The following is a 20,043-nucleotide window of genomic DNA, read 5'->3' on the forward strand; positions in this document are numbered from 1 at the left end:
ACAGTTTGATCATTAAAACAGTATGTTAAATCCTTCTAAAGATGATATTTATCAGAGCTGAGCATGTGTGTTCTTCCTTGGTTTATAGGTGGGAGGTTACTTGTTTTCTTTTCTCTCACCACCATCCTCAACAGTGAAAATCCTTGTATGTTTGGGTGCTGCTGGGAAACGGTAATTCCAAATTTTCTGCGGAAAACTAACCCATTATAAAACTGCCTATCTGTTAGTTGCCACAGAGGTCTGCTTAATGGGATTGGGCTGATCTGCTAATGAAATGTGGTAGCTTACAGCTTGCTGTGTACTGCATTTCATAGGCTGGGCCACTGCAAACCAAGATATTTATGTAAAGCACTTCCCTTTTTTACCAATGTTGAACCACGTTCCTAAATAACATCTTTAGGATCCCAATACTAACCAACTTAGTAATAATTTTCTTTGAGACCATGTACCAAGCAGGGTAGACAAGAGATAATCTAACTACTAAACTGAGGAACTCCAACTTGAAAATTAGATCTCTAACATCACCTTCTTCCAGTATGCAATAAATTAGTTTTTAGGTGTTCATGGCTCCCTGAATCTGGATTCACTAGCTTGGGTGTCATCTTTTTAGATGCCTAAAGATGGCTGAAACGTAGCATGCCTGGAGTGCCTTATGCCTGTTGCAGAGTTACTCAGTTAAGTCTGATGTGCAACTGATTTATGAGAATGCATTTCTTAAGCAGAATTTTAAGTCTTGTATTGTAAAAGAAAGTCGGGGAATCTAAATTGCCTAGCATGTTCTTGTACAACTTGTTTTCTTGGAGAACCCCTAGTGGTCAAAGCCAAGGAGCCAGCTGAGGACTGGGACCTCATTGAGACCTTTTCACAGCTTTTGAACACTTCCCTGAAGAGGTCATCTTTAAAGCTAATTCAGGAGCCAGTCAGTGTCAACACCTTGGATGTACATAATTTCTGCTTCTTCAGGTAAATATCATGTCTTTTCATCTGTTCACGATGACTATTGGCTAACTTCCTCTCCTATGTTGCTTCTTGTTTTCTAAGAGAAACAGCTCCAGTAATACAGGAATTTCTTTTATTAAACACCATTGCAACAATGAAGTTCTTCCCTGCCCTGAGGGATTCAATTTCTTCCTGCTGCCTTTTTCTACAGAATTGCATTACAAAATTAACCTAAGTGTGTAAGGGTGCTGCTTTCTCAATCTAGGGAGTTCCCAAAAATGTAATGCTTTCTGATATATCAAGGCTTGTTTTTGTTTGGCCTAGATTTTTTGCTGTGCATGACGTCTTGATGAAGTGCTGTAACAGTCAAGAGATTCTGCATTATGAAGGTACCTGAATCTTGCTAAAGCAGTATCCTGATTTTTCACTATCATCTCTTTGCAGAGACTGAGTGTGGTAAAATTATACCTGTCAGGTGAGGTTTGTGGAGGGAGGTAGTTGCCTTTTATTATTCTGGCTTATAATGGGACAGGGTGACACACAAGCTTTTGGTCACATGATGACCTCAGAAGGCTTATGTGTCCAGATGCTCATCAGGTCTTTTCTCCAGTTATATTAGTTTATCTAATAAAAGGAATTACCTCTCCATAGAAACACTGCCTGACTTGCAGCCTTCATGGTCTAAATGTACAGCAACATGGCAACCATTATCAAGACTGAGCAACATGCTTTTCTATATAATCACACCAGTTCCCTCCTCTTTTGTTTGCCATATGCACCTTTCTTTTCAGGTCTAGGGGGTTTTATAGTCAAGGTGTAAAGCCTTCTTTAATCAAGGTGAATTGTAAGTAAATTGGGAAACAAATTGTGTCTAAATTGAAACGGAAAATTTTGTTTTGCAGTGCCTCTGGCATGTTTCACCATCAATTTAGAGCACGTTTTTAGTAAGTGATACCCAGATTTACAACTCTGGGAACCTAAAGGTTATCCATGTTTCATGTATAAGCAGGTGTAATCTATCACGGTGTCATGTTTGCTTTAAAACTAATTTGTGTGCATGAGCAGTACAATGCTTCATGGGACAACATTTATTGTTGCCTTTCATTTACTGAGTGAAGGAGACTAGAAACTTGTTTATGAGACCTACTTTATGCAAGATTATTTCCTATTTGAGATAATGATTACACTCAAAAACAGTTTAACTAATGAGGTGTTAGAATGTGTCAGTAACGGTCTCTTTACTCGCCCTGTTTTATCTCCACAGATCTCTGTTTTCATGTAAAAAGGTTTTACAGAAGCATTCAATGATTGTTTTAAAGAGTTTAGTGTTGCTTACAAAATTCCAATTTCCCTTCACCTTTTCTTCTGTAAATGCTGGGCTTTTTTAAGATCTACTGAAATATTTCGCTTGAACTTTCAAGGGGAAAAGAGCCCTTCAAAAAGAAGTTATTGATCTAAATGCAGAAACAAATGATGCATCAACAGCTCTGTTGAGGCAGTAACCATGGCTCCAGAGGGATGCTAAAACATAAAACTTGCTACAGTTTAAAATTGTGGGATTATGTTCAGTTTACTTAAGTTCTGACACTGAGGAGCATACTGGTGTCTGCTTGTGTTTGCCAGCTGTGTGGACTTCCAAGACAAATTTTGGCTTAAACTGGTAAAATATTGTGAGGATTTATGTTGCTTCTCTTCAGAATTCTTTACTTATACCTGATTATTCTGAGGTATTTTAGGTGAAATATTTACTGTCTTTCCTTATCTTATAAACGTGTGAGTTTGTATATAAGAAGTATCAATATGACATATCTGCCTAGGCAGTTAAAATGATTCAGAGAGAGCCAGCAAGACACCTTTGCTCTGGTAGTTTTCATGCTGTCAACAATCCCTGTAGTACCTCTGTTTCTCTAGCAATATTTTTTTTTTTGCAGGCAATTTAAGGCTAAATGCTGTTCAGTATGTAGAGGGTTTTTTGTTTGTTTGTTTGTTTTTTGATTGTGATCTAATTAGTTATTGAGAAACCTGATTTTTGTTAGAGCAGAAAATATAGTGGTAATGCCCAAACATATACATCTTTATAAGCTGTGTGCACTTACTTTTCTATTAAAATGTGCAAAAACTCCTCAAGTCTTCTACTGATTATCTGAAGGAGTCAGATCTCTGTGTTTTCAATGTTTTTGAAATTACAATACTCTCGCAAATAATCTATAAACCTCTAGCTGTAGCCTTCTCTAAGCACTTACGGATTTTATTACGGCTCTTCAAAACTGTATATTTAAAGGAATTTTGGTCAGTTGCTAGTAGGTTATCCTTACCTTACCTATCCTTACCTGGGTATCAGTACTCTTCTGATTCCTGTCTTTTATTGGTTTGGAAGTTACAGCATCCTTAATGTTAGGATAGAGGAATTTAGTATAGTCAATGCCACTTCATGGTTCTTAGGTTTTTGTCTTACAATTGCAAACAATAACTGACATGTTGCTTATCTTGATTATGAATGAACATCTGGAGTTCACCCTATGTAGGAAGAATTATTTTTACTAACTGGAGTGGCAACTGGTCTGTTCTCCAGTTCACATTCCCTCCCTTCCCCCAAAAATATCATCTTACAATCTTGTAGTCTAACTCTTGACCTGACACAAAACAAAACAAAACAAAACAAAGCAGTTAAATGAAAACAATGGTGAAACTTTTACTTCCTGAAAATTTTTGAGCCAGGTGTTCTGCATTATCTGTGTCTCTACTACAGTATCTCCTATGGGTTTCTCTTAGAATTTCAGTCTCTTTTTCCAGATACAGTTTAGGAAATTTCATCTCTTGGTGTTCAAGTGATCTAAATGTGAGGCTAGTAGGGTTTTAGTCCTTTTGCAAAATACATAAGGTGATGAGTAATAAAGAAAATGTCATTGGTTACAAATTGTGTATTTGCTTCACAGCTACTTGAGTGACTTTAAAATTTTATACTTCTACACAAGTGCTTGTGAATGAGAGACACTTTTTTCAGAACCGTTTTTTTAACATAACACATTGTGGTGTTTGAATTCTATGTCTAAATCTGTTTCAAGCCTACTTCTAAATGGAACTTCTGGAAAATTTGTAATCATAGAATCACAGAATATGCTGAGTTGGAAGGAACCCATCAGGATCATTGAGTCCCGCTCCTGGCCCTGCACAGGAACCCCAAGAGCCACACTATGTGTCCTAGAGTGTTGTTCAAGTATTTCTTGAACTCTGTCAGACTGATGCTGTGATCACCTCTGGGGAGCCTGTTCCAGTGCCCAACCACCCTCTGGGTAAAAAACCTTTTCCTGACATCCAGCCTAAGCCTCTCCTAACACTGACAGCTTCAGGCCTGTCACTGGTCATGAAAGTGATAGGTGAGAACATACACATACAGCACTTGCAATATTAGTACATTTAGGTTTGTTTTTACTACATGTCTTTTGCAGGTCCCTCAAAATTAATTAATGATGCATACACTTGAAACAGAAGTTGAAAACTACTGCCTCTATTCCCATAAAATTTCTTATGTTTGTTCGGGTTTTTTTTTATTCTTAGCCAGTAATTGTTCCACCACAAACCCCAAGAACTTACAACTCTTCTCTAGAGTAGATGGAGATGTTCAACACTAAATTGTTCTGTAACGGCTCAAGCTCACTCGAGTTCAGTCTGAACGTAGCTCATGGATAGATGTTACAATTAACACAGTAGTTAATTCATACAGAGTCAGTTCTACTCAATCCTTCCTAAGAATGTAGAGAAAGGAATTCTTCTTCTTAGAGGTTTTTCATTTGGCCCTAGACTCTAACTCTCATTAGCTTTTCAGCTTAGTAATAATTATCATCACTTAAAATAATACTGATGCAGCTAATGGAGTTTGTGCAGTTTGCTTGTTTTCCTTATTGCCAATGTGGGATCTAAATAACTCAATATGAAAATAACAAGGAGCGTATACACTGAAAAAATATGAAGTAACTTTTGTGACCTCCTTGTAAGAGTGCTCCCACTCCATTCTGCATACTGTCAGTGCAATTTTTGGGTAGTCTCAGTGTTAAAGGGTGGGGGTGTTTAACTGAAAAGGAAAAACTAGGTGCCTAACTGGAACAGTTCTCATGTGCTCTGCCGTGTATGTTTCAGAGTCAAACATCTGATTGAAAAAAGCATATTCTTCAAGACATTGTGAAAATATGCCACATATGACAGTAATTCTTACTACCTACACATGGCCATTCTAACTTTCTTTTTTTGAAAATATGTTTATTTTAAAATATTCAAGTTAATATCATGCAGTGTTGGAATGGCACTTGTTCAGTCTTGAGACAAAGAATCTCAAAGTTTAAAAAATGTTTTAGTAGTCGCACTATACTGTTAGCACAGTAATCTCAATATTTGGAAATTGAGGAGTTAGCTTTATTATTAGACTCATTTGGAAAATATTCACTTCCTGAAAGATATACTACACAAAGTCTTGCTATGCTACTTAATATCTGAAATATTGAGGAAGGATGTTATGTAACTTGAGTTTAATCTTTTATATACCAGTTATAAGGGGCTATAACTCAGCCAGCATGGGTAAAATTTTAAATTAAATGAATACATATTTTTTTCACATTCTTTGGATTGTCACCTGGAGCATTCATTTCCCTATTGAATTTTCAAGTGCCAGATCCTTTTTTTGGGATTAGAAAAGATCAATTTTCTAGATTTTAAAAGATTCATTTATTTTAAACTTCAGATAAATTAAAATATTGATGGAAATGGGGTTTGGAGCCTTCAGAGACGAGAGGGGTTTTGAGGGACTGTATAAAAATGGTATGCCTTGCTGATAGAGCAGAACAATTAATTGGTGGCCTCAGAGTTGCAGTCATCAGAGGACCATGTTCCTTTCCATGACAGACATTGAACTATTGCTGGCCAAGCTTGGATATTAAGGTTGGATATTGAGGTTGATATTTTGCCACAAAAGTTCTTGTAAAAATACTAAACATCCCTGAAGACAGAAAATTATTGTGTTAAATGTAATGATGATGATCAAAATGTCAGAAAATTTATTTTTCTCTGAAAAATGAATTTTGGCAAATTCAATTAATCAGATTTCTGAATTTGGAAATACAGTGTTAGGAAGTCCATTCTTGATCCTTGTTCATGTTGATCAACAAATCTGTGTTATCAATGACTGGAGTTCAAAGCCCTCATAAGCCATGTAATACCTACACTTAAGAGCAAACCTGCTACTGGAATAGGCTGCCAGAAAGGTGGTAGAGTCACCGTCCCAGAAAGTGTTTAAGAAAAGACTGGATGTGGCACTTAGTGCCAAGATCCAGTTGGTAAGTTGGTATTAGGTCACAGACTTGATGGATAGACTTTGGACCTGATGATGTCCTAAGTCTTTTCCAATCTAGCTGATTCTGTGATTCCACAAACACCCTCTGTTGTCCCTAAGCAGTGCTGAAGCAAGGCCATTTTAGAGGTTATTCAATACTGTCATTTCCCATTTGTGACTGTAGCAGTCTCCTCCTCACATCCCTTGTATAATTGAAGCTAAACTTGGATAATTCTTTGCAATCCCTTAAATAGGGCCATACAGTTCTGAATTTTATTTTTATTTTGTTTTACACTGAATAAAGATTTAATTGTTTCAAAGAAAACTGCACCCTGGTATAGGAAAAAGTTTGGGGCTGGTATTTTTTGTTTGTTTCTGTTTGGGGGGGGGTTGTTTGTTTGTTTGTTTGTTGCCTAAAAGCAACCACTGAGATGCATGGGGTTTTTTGGGGTTTTTTTGGTGGTGGTTGGTGGAGGGCTTTTTGGGTTTTTTGTTTGTTTGTTTTTTGGTTTTGGTGGGTTTTTTTGTTTGGTTGGTTTTTGGTTTTGTTTTTTGTTTTGTTTTTGGGGTGGTTTTTTTGGTTTTTTTTGGTGTTTTGTGGGTTTTTGGGTTTTTTTTTTTGGTTTTGTTTTGTTTGTTTGTTTGTTTTTAATTTCAGAATTAAAAAGGGAAAGGAAGCGGAAAAAGTTGAAGCTGGAGTTGGCGGTCTTAACTAATGAAGAGTTGGAGCAGACACATCTCAAACACAGAAAAAAAAAGCTGAAGAGTAAGAGCACTGCATTTAATTTTAGGAGGAAAACAATACCAGAATTTTTAGATCTAGCTAAGCAAGGAAGAAGACTGGTCCTGAAGTCTAGAATTGTGCAAAAATGAGGAGAGAGCTCTTCTGTAACCAAGTTGAGCTAATGTCCTTCCTTCTTGTATCCTGTTTGCCTTCAGCTGTGGCTGAAGTTGCCCTGATTCATGACAGCTGGTGCAGCATTTTCTAGCTTGCAATCACACTGGTTTGAGTTAACTGATTTTGAACTAAAAAGGGCAAAATTAGTAGTAGGACAAAGGAAGAGTATTATGTGGGGTGGGAGGGTGAGTTGGGAAGGATCAGTAGATATTACATATGTTTGAATATTGAAAAAGAGCAGTGAGATGGCTGAAAATAGTGTGCTGCTCCAAAATCCTACCTGTCCCTTCTATTAACGAGTTAAGAACAAGAAATGGAGCTTTTGTAAGTTCTATTAAGATCCAAAGAGGTGATGACCAAACAAGAGTGAGAAAAGGGAACCTTTCCTCTGTCTCTGTGGAGACTCTTTCCTTACAGACCTGCCAGTTCTCAGTGCATTATTCATTTTTACTTGGTAGATTATGAGTTGAAAAGTGAATTTGGGGGTTTTTTGTTTGTTTGGGTTTTCTGTTTGTGTTGTAAGTGGAGTTAAAGCAGAAGCAGGCAGTGGTGAGGACAAAGTGTTCAGTCACTGTAAATTGTTGTGGTCAAACAGTTGCTCCAAGTGAGTCATGAGCCAGATGCATTTTAGTTCTTGCTGTTGAATGTAGAGTTGTGCTAAGTACAAAAGCAAAGGCCTCAGAATGGCAGCTTGGGCTCAGTGCTGGTCTGAGGTGGGAATGGGGTTTTTTGGCTCTCTACCCTAGGAGTACAAGTGCCAGTTTTTAGTCCAGCTTCTCTGTTAAGAAGAGCTATTCTAGTTAGGCTCTTACAAGGGAATTTGAGTACTATTCAGCATATGGATATGCCAGAATGAACGTACATTGTGGACTCTGGAACTACCATCTGATATGTTAATGAGATAAATCTTCTTGAACAACACGAAGAAGTTGTGATTTTGTTGATGTTTGAATCAACTGCAGTTCTTTCAGACAGCTCAGTAATACTTGACACCTGCCAGGCAAAATCCAACAAAACTGAATGGGACATCATTTGGTTTAAAGCTGCCTTTCTGGAGTATGCTTAAGAGGGTTTTAATCCTTGACATATTTTTTTTCTGATATCAGGTTATCTTGCAGAATGGTATTTAATGAAGCTTTTAAACATGGATAAAGTGGATTGCATTTTCCTCTATGTTTTCTAGTGGGCTGGTGTTGAGAAGCTGTTGAGCAAATGTGTCTTGTTTTGACACCATGCTTTAACTTCTTTGCTAGAAAGCAAAAGACCAAATAAGTTGATAGGCAGACCACCGTGTTTTTGACTCCAAGAGAACAGAACAAAAGCTTAAGAAAATGTAGTGAAGAACTCTTTCTTTTTTCACGCCTTTGCTCATACAGTTTGAGAGAGAATGTGCATCAGCACAGTAAAAACGAAGACAGGATTTATAATGGAACTTATGGCATAAGAAGTTACTACAACTGAGGTGCAAGACAAGGCAATCAGTTAAGAAAAACACAGTTGTGGGATGTGTACAACCCAAAATTTGCTTCATCACTTGCATTTCAACTCCTGTCTGGCATGGTTACTACTCATGCTATCAAGAAAAGTTCTATGACTGGATGAATGTTATCCTAAAGTTTTCATAAAATCAAAGAAACTAAATTGTTAGTTAAAACTTCTGCTTATTTTATGTAATGAGGCATGTGGCTGGCTTCAATCATTTTTGGTTTGGTTTTTTTTTTTTGGTAGGTCTGAACTTTTGTGATGGTTACCTTTTATTGGAACACTTCTAAATAATTTGGGGTTGCACAGCACACAGTGTGTTAATGCTTTCTTTTTATTTTTAGTATGCTAGAACTATCTGTTCCACCCTACAACATGAGCTGGCTTTCCTTGGCCACATTCCTTGCAGTTCATCTGCCTATAAATGTTTTTAGAGTACATTGAATGATGATGGTAAGATACTGTTAAGTCATTAACAACTAAAATCAAACATAAAATTTTGTGGTGTACTTTGCCCAAACACATTCCACTACTACTGCAAAATGGAGCAGCTTCTATTTTTAATGAAAATCTTATTTGGAAGCTTTTCATCTAAAATCAGCATTTGTGACAGTTGGGGGATTTTTTTTTTCTGGCAAAATCACTTGTGTTTTGTGGAAAGCAAAGAGCAAAAGTTTATTTGTGATTAGGGCAGGCAGTGTGAAATGTGTTGTCTCAGATGTGAGACATCTCAGATGGGAGAATCTGAATGTGTTTTCCAAGACATTAGGAAATGAAGGAGCCTAAAAGAGGATGTATTTCTGTTCAGCTAGCAAGTTATATTTTCTGACAGGTGGGTGATTTTCACTTGATAATCTTCAACCAAAACAAAATCATTATTTTGGGACATTGTGGTATAAAGCACTGTATATTTACAAAGCAGCAGAGGTTGTTACTTCTTGCTTTACCTCAGTAATTATTGATCTAAAAATACTACCAACTTACAGCTGCCTGCAGTTCACAAACTGCAATTTTTGCAGCAGGCTCCCTAGGATTTCTGAGCATACGTTTGGAGTAATGCTTCCACTGGTGGAGCCTTGAACTTAAACTGCTTTTAAGCAAGAGTCATAGATCTTGTGATCCCACAGTGGAAAAAGAAAACAGGTGGTAGGGCTGGATGTAATGGCTCTTTCCATTTTTACCATTGCTCTGACAGCTTGCCCTAGGAAGCTTTCCCTTTAGAAAAGAGATAAAATAGCAAACAGAACTCGCCAGGCATACACAGTGCTTGCCAGCCTCTGACTCTTGCCATAAATTTTTAATCCATAAATTAAGAGTTGGTCCTTCACCTATTTATGAGCAAGCAAACATTTTTTTCTTCCTAAAAAAATTTTTTTTTGCTGTCAGTATATGACATGCTGATTTCAGTAACACCATAGTTAAATTTGTGTTGTCTGACAACACAATGCATGGCTTTAAAAAAATAGTCTTGAGTAAGCAGTTGATTCAATACACTATCTCTGTATTCTTTACCAGGTCCAGATCAGTATCTAAATAGAGCTGCATATGCCCACAGTCTCGTATGCAGTAATATTTATGTATTTAGTATCAGTGTCTTCTAACATGGTTCCTTTTCCCTCATGGTAGAAAAGGTTTTGAAGTGAGAATTCTGTACATGTTTGAGTCAGTATAAACAGCTTTGCACTGGTATTGTTTTCATCAACAGCCCCTCAGGGACGAGCAGAGCACCGTGTCACTGGCACAAACCTAGATTACATCAAGAAAGAAGGAACAAGCAGAACTGATGCAACTTCAACTGGATCACCACAGCAGACACTATGTTAGGACCCTTCAACACTGAAATGAGAATTGCATCCACATTTGGATCTTCTCTGTAAGAATGTTCAGGAAAATGAGTCTTAAATATCTGTGGATAATATGTCACTTCTTGCATGTCAGTATCCAAATCTTGGTGGGTTAACCAAGCTTTTCTGAAAAAGCATGTCCACCTACCTCACTGTTTATATATTAATTTCTTCTATTCTCCTTTTCTTTATTTTAAACCTTTGTGCTAGTTAATAAGTATAGCAATGATGGCTTACATGAGTTATCTCAAATGAGTATTTAAAGGGTTGGACTCTTGATTCAAATCGTACTGATTTTATCCTTTAGATAGTGGGGTGACTCAAAATGCCTTTGTCAGATGTCTTTAACCTCTCCAGCTGTCCTGTCAGCGAGGATGAGTCAGGAGCTGGAGTCCTACAACTAACACTCCCTAAATCTGGAAAGCTCAGCTGTTACCATAACTGATTTGGCAGCTTGGGGCAGGATGGGGACTGGTGTACTACTGAGGTGACAGCAGCTTTTCCAGAGTGCTCCTGCATTTTTCAGGGAAGAGAGGAAAGTCTTGTTGTCCTTTGTTTTATTCTACACTGAGAATGAAAACAGTATTTTCCATGGGAACTGAGATGACTGGGTTACAACAGAAACAGTGTCCCTGGTGACTTCTAAGGCTTTGTTCCCTTCCTACGCTGGCATTTGCGGCAAGGTGCTGAAGTTGCAGAACAGGATTGGTCAGTGGTCCCCTTGAAAGAAAGATGTCTAGACGGAGAGGACTCCATTAAGAACTGGGCACTCCCACTGTTTGGTAGTTATATATATATGGCATACACACAGACTGAATTCATGTGTTCAGTCCTGAGATATCTACACCTGTGTCAACCAATGCTAAGAGGACAGAAAGGCTCTTCTAGGAATCTTAGGCAGAATGATGATGATGATAACCTGTAGTAACAATTAAAGGTTTATTTTCTTAGCACCCTATTATAATTAGTATATCAAAGAATTTATTGCTAGAACGGCACTGGATTTCTAGAAGCAGAATCAAGGTAGTCCAATTTAGAAGTAGCCTAATACAGTATTTACAGTACAACCTAACTTACAATTACAGCTGTGCCTTAACTCAAGCTTATAACACAACCTAAGGTACAGACAGCGTTGTGTGCTGTTAGGCTTCCCTCAGGGTCAACAACAGCATCTCCCTGGCTGGGTGCCTGGGGCCTCCAGGGCTGGCAGGGAAGGGAGTGATTATCCTGGCGCCCAGCAACCTTGAGGCAGGTCGGGAGGGGAAGAAGAAATCTCTTTATTTGTCTGCTTGGTTCACTGGACCTTTGGGGCCTGATAATGAGGTAAAGTGAACAAATACATCACCTACTCAGTTACAGAGAGCAGCTGCTTGGCTTATAGAACAGCACTGGTTATGCCAACCACATAAAGTAGGGTCAGGAGCAGGGGGTACTGCTCTCACAGACATGATGGTTTTGGTAGCACTGTCCTACGGATGTTAAGTAGAAACACCCCTCCTCACAGTGAGAGTAAGAAAATACTTCATAGAAAGTCATTCTGTACAAACTGTGGTTAGAGCCTGTAGGTTGTATTTGTGGCCTTTGCTGCCTTGTAGCTTTCCAAAGGGGAGCTCTGCACTTCATGACCACATGGCAACTGCATATACAACAGAGTGATTTTACCCTTTTCAACTAGCCATAAACTGCTCTGGTCGTAGATTTTTTTTCCCCTGTTCCAAAGAAACTCCACAGATCTACCAGCAAATTTTTTATTGGTATTTATTGAAATTTTAAAATTTCATTTAAAATTTCAGGTCTATAGGCATAATGAAACAAAGCTTTCCTGAGATTTTGTTGATGGTTACTATGGCTGCATGTTTGAGTAGATTTGAGTCTTGACTTTGCTTTCAGAGTAGTGTTAAAATGACTACAGAAACAATGCTTTCATTTTACTTCCACAATATCTCCTACAGGCTTCAACAGAAATGCATGCAGAAAGTGAGATTTAATACTATCATTTTCACTGTTATCTCTAAAATGCAGCTTTTACAGCAGTAATAATAAAATTTTCAACTGTTTTTGAATTTATTTTTTTTTTTAGCTAGCTGGATTTTGAATAGTCTGGTGAAGAGTTGTGAAAATGAACTAGTTTGTATAATAAAGTCACTAAGCCTGAGATCTGCTTTAGTCTGCATCTGTTTTCCAGTACTCTAAGTACTTGAAAATAGAATTGTCTTGTTTTTATTGTGCTTCACCTCTCTTCATAAATCCTTTGCTGGGAGGAGAGAATCCCAAGTGTGCCCCAACTCAATCTTCCTAGCTCTTCACTTCCAGTGCTAGAACATTGTTTTGGCTGGGATGTTGAAACTGCTTTTGGATCTGAATTACTTGAACTAGATTATAGAACAGATACAGGTTAAAAGCTTACTGTCCCCGAGATGTCTAAAGCATTGACATCAAAAGCATTTTGTGTGTGTGTGTTTTTAATCCAATTTGCCTTGATCTAAGAGTTATTGCAATCTAGTGTGGGAGGTAGCACAGCAGTAAGGGAGTGAAAAGCATTGAATAACACTGCATTGTAAGCGGAGGCAGAGGGAGGAGAAAATGTTTTCGAACTTGAGCCTTTTATATCCTTAGGGTTCTTGCAGTATTCTCTCTGTGAAGGATCAGCACTTAGTTAAGGACAATAGTTAACAATAACACGGAGAAAAATCTTGGTTTCTTTAGGAGAAAAAGTATTATTATGTTAATGGGACTTCTTTAGTAATAGAACTAGTAAATGTGCAAGTGGAATGTCCTAGTGGTCCTCTGTGTGTGTTACCGGCTGGGTAAAAGAAGAACTTAGGATACAGCTTTTAGAATACAGATTCTGATTCATAATACTTGCCAGTAATGTCACACTTGTATCAGAAATAATGTGGCCAGCAAGACCAGGGCAGTGACTGCCCCTCTGTACTTAGGACTGATAAGGACACATCTTGAGTCCTATGTCCTGTTCTAGGCCCCTCACTACAAGAAAATATTGAGGTGCTGCATCGTGTCCTGAGAAGAGCAACTGAACTGGAATGCTCTAGGCAATAAGTCTTATGAAAAGCAGATAAGGTTGTTTAGCCTGGAGAAAAGGAGACTCAGGGGAGACCTCATTATTCTCTGCAACTGCCTGAAAGGAGAGTGTTGGGGGTTAGATTTGTTTCTTTTTTACTTATAGAATTTTTCCCCTAAGTTGCTAGGAAACTAACTACTGGGTACTTGTAGGTACTTAAGCAGAACAAAGGGGCCAAAGTGAGGAGCTGTAGCACCTGGCTGCACTTCTTTGGGTCTCGAGGAGTTTCTCTCAGAGGGGGGAGATACCGTGAGTTTTGGCGCAGGTAAAGGACAGGGCTGGGGGCAGGTTCTCTCTCTCTTGCTCTCAGTATTGGAGAGAGGATGGCCAGGCTGTTGCTCGCTGCGGGAGGAGTCACTGTCACCACCACGTCCGGTGCTGGGAAATCTCCCATCATCTGCTCGTGTGCCCAGGAATTCTGAGCTCGCCTCCTCCTGCCCTGCCGGGCCGGCCCTGTCCCGCCGCCGCTGCTTTGAGGCTTTTCTGCTCCTCTGTGGCCCCGCACTGCCCTGCCGGGACATCCCTGCCGCTCCAGCCACCACCGACAGAGCTCCTGATCTCATCCACCAGCCCGGGACTTTCCACCCTTCCCGCTCGGTGCTCTCGGAGTCCCGCAGGGGATCAGACTGCCCCGGGCTTTGTGAAACAAAGCCCCTCGAGGTTCCTGGTTCTGTTTATTATTAGTGCTGTAGTTGTTGTTGTTTGTTTGCCTTGTTGTACATACTAGTAAAGAACTGTTATTCCTATCCCTGTACTTCTGTCTGAAAGCCCCTTTAATTTTCTAAATTATAATAATTTGGAGGGAGGGGATTTGAATTCTCCATCTCTAGGGAGGCCCTGCCCCTCCCCAGCAGACACCCGTCTCTGAAACCAAGACAGAGGGTGTAGCCAGGTGGAGGTCAACCTCTTTTCCCAAGCAATAAGCAACAAGAGAAAGTTGCATTAAGGGAGGTTTAGATCAGATATTAGGGAAAATTCCTTCACCGACAAGATGGTCAAGCACTGGAACAGGCTGCCCAGGGATGTGGTGGAGTCCCCACTCCTGGAGATATTTTAAAGACATGTGGATCCGGTGCTTAGGGATGTGTTTTAGTGGTGCAGTTGGCAGTGTTTGGTTGATGGCAGGGCTTGAGATCTTAGAAGATCTGAAAGGTCTTTTCCAACCTAAATGATTCCATGGTTTTCTAATTTTCAGATGCTTTGCTCATACAGCAAATTATGATTACAAACATAATTCCATGGCTTTCAGGTGCTGTAACAGAGCACCTGACACTTGTACCCTAGCAAGGGAGGACTTGCCTTAATGATGAGGAGTGTGTAGTCAAACGAGTATTAATTTATTTGTTATGTCCCTAAAAGATGTGTTGTTGGGCTATGACTGTAGTTCTTATCTAGAGCAGGGGAGAGGAAGAAGTGACAAAATGTTGAGACTACATTAAAATTCCAGGGTAAGACACCAAATATGTGCAAACCACGGACAGAATCTGCCAGAACTGTGAAGTCAAGATGCTCTGTCTGTGTTGAGTATTTGCACTTGCATAATAAAGAAAACTACCAGTTTCAGGGGATTCTCAACTTAATGGCTAATTTGTGTGGGGAAGAATAAGCAGCCTAGCGGGAAGACAACATTGATGCACATTCGATAAGGGCTTGATTACATTTGACCAACTTAACAAAGGTGATGACAGCTGCAATCGCAGTTACAGCATTTCAGTCACCAGCTGCCCACTCAACTGTGGTGCGTGGCTGCTACAGCAGTAGCTTTAACCAAACGGGGAAGGAAATAGCAGAATCCTGTGGACACTACAGTAAATCATTGTGTTTTTTTCTAGTGTCTCTGACAATACAGGGAAACAAGTCATTTGGGCCATGTTTCTGAAAATCAAGTAATTTTGTTTTCTTTTATGAAAACTTACAGGAGCCTGAACCAACAACGAGAACAGTAGGTTAGGCACAGACATAGGATATTACAGTTCCACCTATTTGGATTCAGGTAAATTAGATTGAGATTAGCCTGTTTGGTTTGTTTTCAGTTTCAGTATTTCATGGCTTAAACAGGCTGAAGAGAGTTTCTAAATGGTGATTAGTGTAGGGAGACATGATATGACAGACTTCACACCCACAGAGTAGGTGTTTTTTATCCGTTCAAATCATATCTCTGAATGGCCTTGAGAACAGACAAATGTAATCTAATTTATTCTTGAAAATAATATTAATTTTAAAACTTAATCAGAACATTGTTGCTTTTCTGTGTCAAATACACGGTTAAGGTTGCTCACTGGTACTTTGCCAAGAATTTCCACTGTGTTTTCGATAAGAATAAACCAGTGCAAGGGACATCGGTCTTTGAAGAAAGCCTTGCCACGCTCTGGAACTGAGCTGACAGAACAGTTATTTTATTCCTAATGTTTGGACTGCGAAATTGCATGAAATGGAGGCCTTAGAATAAGTAAAATATGGACATAGTATGTGATTTATAAACTAGCTTTTCATGCTTTACTCTGATTTATGAACCCTTCATTGTCACAATGATCAGAACTTCTAGGTAACAAAATCCTCTTTGAAGCAGAGAAAATTACGCCAACAGGTTTTTGTATCTATTTTTCATTTTAGAATAAAACAGTGTTAAGTTTGGATGACCAAATGAGCACAAATACTTGGTGTTTTTTTCTTACCATTGAACTTGCATAATTACCAACACATGGTCACAGCAAGCTGCTCTAAAACTTCAAGAAAGTTTTCTGCCAGGTGTACTGCCTCTGAAACCTCCTTCCCTCTTTTTTTCCAAATCTATTATCTTTTCAAAAGCTTCAATACAAAGATTAATTTTGTATAAAATCCTGAAAATCAGGTAATCTGGCCTAAACTCATTGTTACCAGGTTAAGAAATGAGTTTCAACTCAGATATTATTTTGCCTCCTTTTTAAAGATTGGGGATTTTTCACAGCTTCAAGCATTTTAAGTCTGGAATTTTTTTAAGGACACCAAGTTTAATTCAGTGCTATCTCAACTAAACAATGCTTTTTTAAAAGATACCTTTTCCAAGTTTGTAGCTTTTCCCCATATTATGAAAAAACAGTTTTAAGAAATACTGAGCATTTTCAAGGTGTATGGAAGATCCCATCTAATGAGGAAAGTCTGTTTCAAGTATTCCTCACACATAAGCAAGTAAGAAATGGATACCACTTCTGTGCTATTTGCAAAGCAAGCTATCTTGGAGGGTTCATAGTCAGTATGAATGGAGGCCTGAATTTTCCTTTCAAGAAAGAAAAGCCATTGATCATGAATGGAAGTTGGTTTCAGTTATCATAGCTTAATTTTAAAAACACTGTGGGGAACGGTTATCAAAATTTAATTTTGAAACTTGATGCCAGCCTTTGTTTTATCGCTGTCTATTCAATATCCGGTGTGCTGACTGTGCCATCTGTTCTTCCTGCAGGGCATAAGAAGGAAAATATATTACTTAGCCATCCAAAACACTGAATGGTACTTGAATCAGATGCATAAGGATAGCATAACTCTAACTGAATGGATATTACTTTGGAAGATTAATCTCTAGAGAAGCTCTCAGAAATCTACCTTGCCTACTGTAACTAGTTTCATCACAAATACAGACATCTCAGACCATCCTTGATTTAAGGAGGATTAATTTAAAGCTAGGCCTCTTAGGGCCACTTTTGATTCGAGGAGATATGTGCAGATCTGGGACTTCTAGGAACACTTTCAGTTATTTAAGCAGTATAATAATTTTTTAAAGGTCAAAGGCTTGCATCAAATTTTGGCTGAGGTGCTCTGCAGTGTTTGATCCAGGACAGCCTTCTTGTGGCTGGCTGCCTGTGCTTCTTTCGGGGGTAACATTTGTGCAGGCTCAGCGTCTGATTTGTCTTACTTTCATATGGATCAGTCAGTAAAGATAACCTTCAAATGCTGGCCTTTCAGGCAGGACAAACAGTGATTGCAAAAAGAAGAGGCCTTGAAATCTGTCACCCTGTCTTTGTCTCTCCTGTCATTTTCAGTTTCTTGTTTTGCCTCATGCTGTTCGCCTTAAGGATAATCTGCAGCCTGGTATCCCTTGGGGAGTTGACTCAGGCTTTACTCAGGGTCTGTTGTAACTGGAGTTCAGAGATTGCACTTCAGCCTTGTGAGAGCCAGACCAACAGCACAAGAAGGGCTGCTGACCCCTGCTGCATATTCCATTGTAGAGGAAGAAAATAGGAAGTCAGAGAAGATAGGTTAAGTCCATTATCAGAAAAGTATTGTTACATGAGGGCTGCTTTGTGACCCCTACTTGTAAATGTGCTGTGGAACAGAGTCCCCATCCCAAATTATTTTTCTTAAAGCACATCAAAACTAGACTAGCAGTGGCCAAAGCTCCCGTAAGAGGGTATAGGAGTGCTGTGGGGCTGCCTGCTGCTCAAGCGTGAGAGGAAGAGACCAGTGATGGATGTGAATTTTAGGCATATGGGATGTCAAAATAAACAGATAGTGATATGAACAGCTATCTAACTTTACTCTTTGGCCTCCTTCCCAGATTCGAGGTGCTGCTAACTATGTAGCCTCTCCACAAAAACTGTGGAAAAAAAGCGCTGGAAGTGAGATGTTTCCTGTTGGCAGTGCTCCTCAGTCCCCGAGCACTAGGTTTAGTTGGAGCTCTGACATGTGGGGGAACTCTGGGCCCACGGGAGGGGGAATGAGGCTCAGGAGGAACAGAGTCTGCTGGGGCTTGAGGGGTTAGTTCAGGGATATGAGAAGAAATCTGAATTCCCAACATTTCACAATACCTCAAGAGTTTTAAAGTGTTATGTTTTTCTGGAGAGGAGAGGGTGAGAGCTGCATTGGGGAAGATTTAAATAGCTTGACCTGTCTCAGAGCTGATAATTACCAGATTTCTGCAAGCTAAGTGGAGGAAAATTTTACTGCAGTGTGGAAAAAGATTACAGCACTGCTTATGAAGATACTGGGAAGGCAAATAGCCCCAGATTAAAAACTGGTGAGTTTTGCAATGCTGGATTGTAAAACAATATAACCAAAAGCTTTATGAACAAGGATGAGCAATTACCTTGTGCTTAGACTCTGTAAGACAATAAAATAAATACCTAAAATAAATACCAATGTACAGCCTTATTTGAGCTGTACATTGCTAACCCTTTATGTTAGTGTAAATATTAAATAAATAACTTCCAGTTCTTAAGCCTTTAGGCTTCAGAAGAATTTTTTTTCCTAAACTGAGATTTAGAAAAAAAGGTTAAAAGATTTTCCTCAACCGTAAGACACTGGAAATCAAGTTACATGGCAGTCCTCTTCACCATGGTGATGTTTAGTCTACCAGAGAAATGAAAAAAACTAAGCGCGTGGTTCCACTTCTCAGCCAAAGACATCAATATAGGGGTTGACCTTTTGAAATACTGACCAACAAGCCTGCAAATCAACTCCTATTTTCAAATGGAAGTTGTAAACAAGAAACATAAGAAGCAGAGCAATACTGTGTCCACATTAAGTCACAACCATATTCTTGGCTCTGCTTATGTAGCATTTTCATCTAGATAAATGGAATAAGGTGGGACCTTGCTGCACATTCATGTCAGGATGAAATACTACTTGGAAAATTATGGTAAATTTGTGTTTAAATTCAAAAGGCATTCATATGAGTTTTCTCATTCCAAACACTGACTCTGAAAAGCTGAGCCATAAATTTAGCAACTGTGACTTCTCTCAGGAATGATCCAGTGAATGTCAGTCAAAGGGTTTCTTATGGGCTGTGGTAAGCTGCTAATGATGTGACGAAAGGGAAACTGTGTGATATACAGCTTGAAACAGAAATTTTGAACTTAATTTTCCTGGAGACTACCCCGCTAAAGTTTCTGTTATCTTCCCTGTGCCATTATGCTTCATTTTCACTGCAAACTGAAGCAGATCAAACTCACTGAGATTGAGACTTTGAGAAATTTCAACAAAGATATTAGTAACACTACCAGTTGATGAAGGTTTGTTGTGAAAATACTAATTTTAGTTCCACTGAACAACTTCTTAAAAACTATTTGCAGTTAATATGTTATTAAGTTTTGCAAAATACTTGGTACGGTTTATATATATATAAAATTAGTCCATTTCACTATTCATTAGGCTATTTTCCTTGAGATACCCAGGGTTTTTTTTCAGTTTCAGTACCTGACAGGTCTGAAGTCCAAACACAAGTTGCCTTGCAGAGGGGCCTGCTTAGGGTCTGCCTGAGATGCTTTTGGAGGGAGTTGGCTTAGATACTCCTGTTGTGCTCATGTTTTTGAGCTGACTAGCTGTTCTTCACCTTTCTCCCAGACGGTTCGGAAAGCCCAGGCTGGGATAAGTCCTTAGAAGGCCCGCTCCGGGCACTGGCCCGCCTTTCCCCGGGAGCTGGAGCGGGAGCGTTCCCGCCCACGCGCCCGCCTCCCTCAGCCGAGCCCCCGCCCCTCGCCACGCGCCGCTGCCCCGCCGGGAA

At 39.2% G+C, this 20,043-nt stretch overlaps 1 long non-coding RNA gene across 1 annotated transcript in view; it reads right to left on the reverse strand.

The window, feature by feature from the left end:
- The window catches only part of LOC134547731 (uncharacterized), an 87,794-nt gene extending 67,814 nt beyond the window's left edge, over positions 1–19,980 (reverse strand). The window contains exon 1 of the long non-coding RNA XR_010079580.1: positions 19,737–19,980. This is a non-coding gene — a long non-coding RNA (uncharacterized LOC134547731). The remainder of the gene's footprint in view (positions 1–19,736) is intronic.
- Between the last annotated feature and the right edge of the window lie 63 nt (positions 19,981–20,043).

The sequence above is a fragment of the Prinia subflava genome, chromosome 2 (assembly GCF_021018805.1).
Source record: "Prinia subflava isolate CZ2003 ecotype Zambia chromosome 2, Cam_Psub_1.2, whole genome shotgun sequence".
Taxonomy (NCBI): domain Eukaryota; kingdom Metazoa; phylum Chordata; class Aves; order Passeriformes; family Cisticolidae; genus Prinia; species Prinia subflava.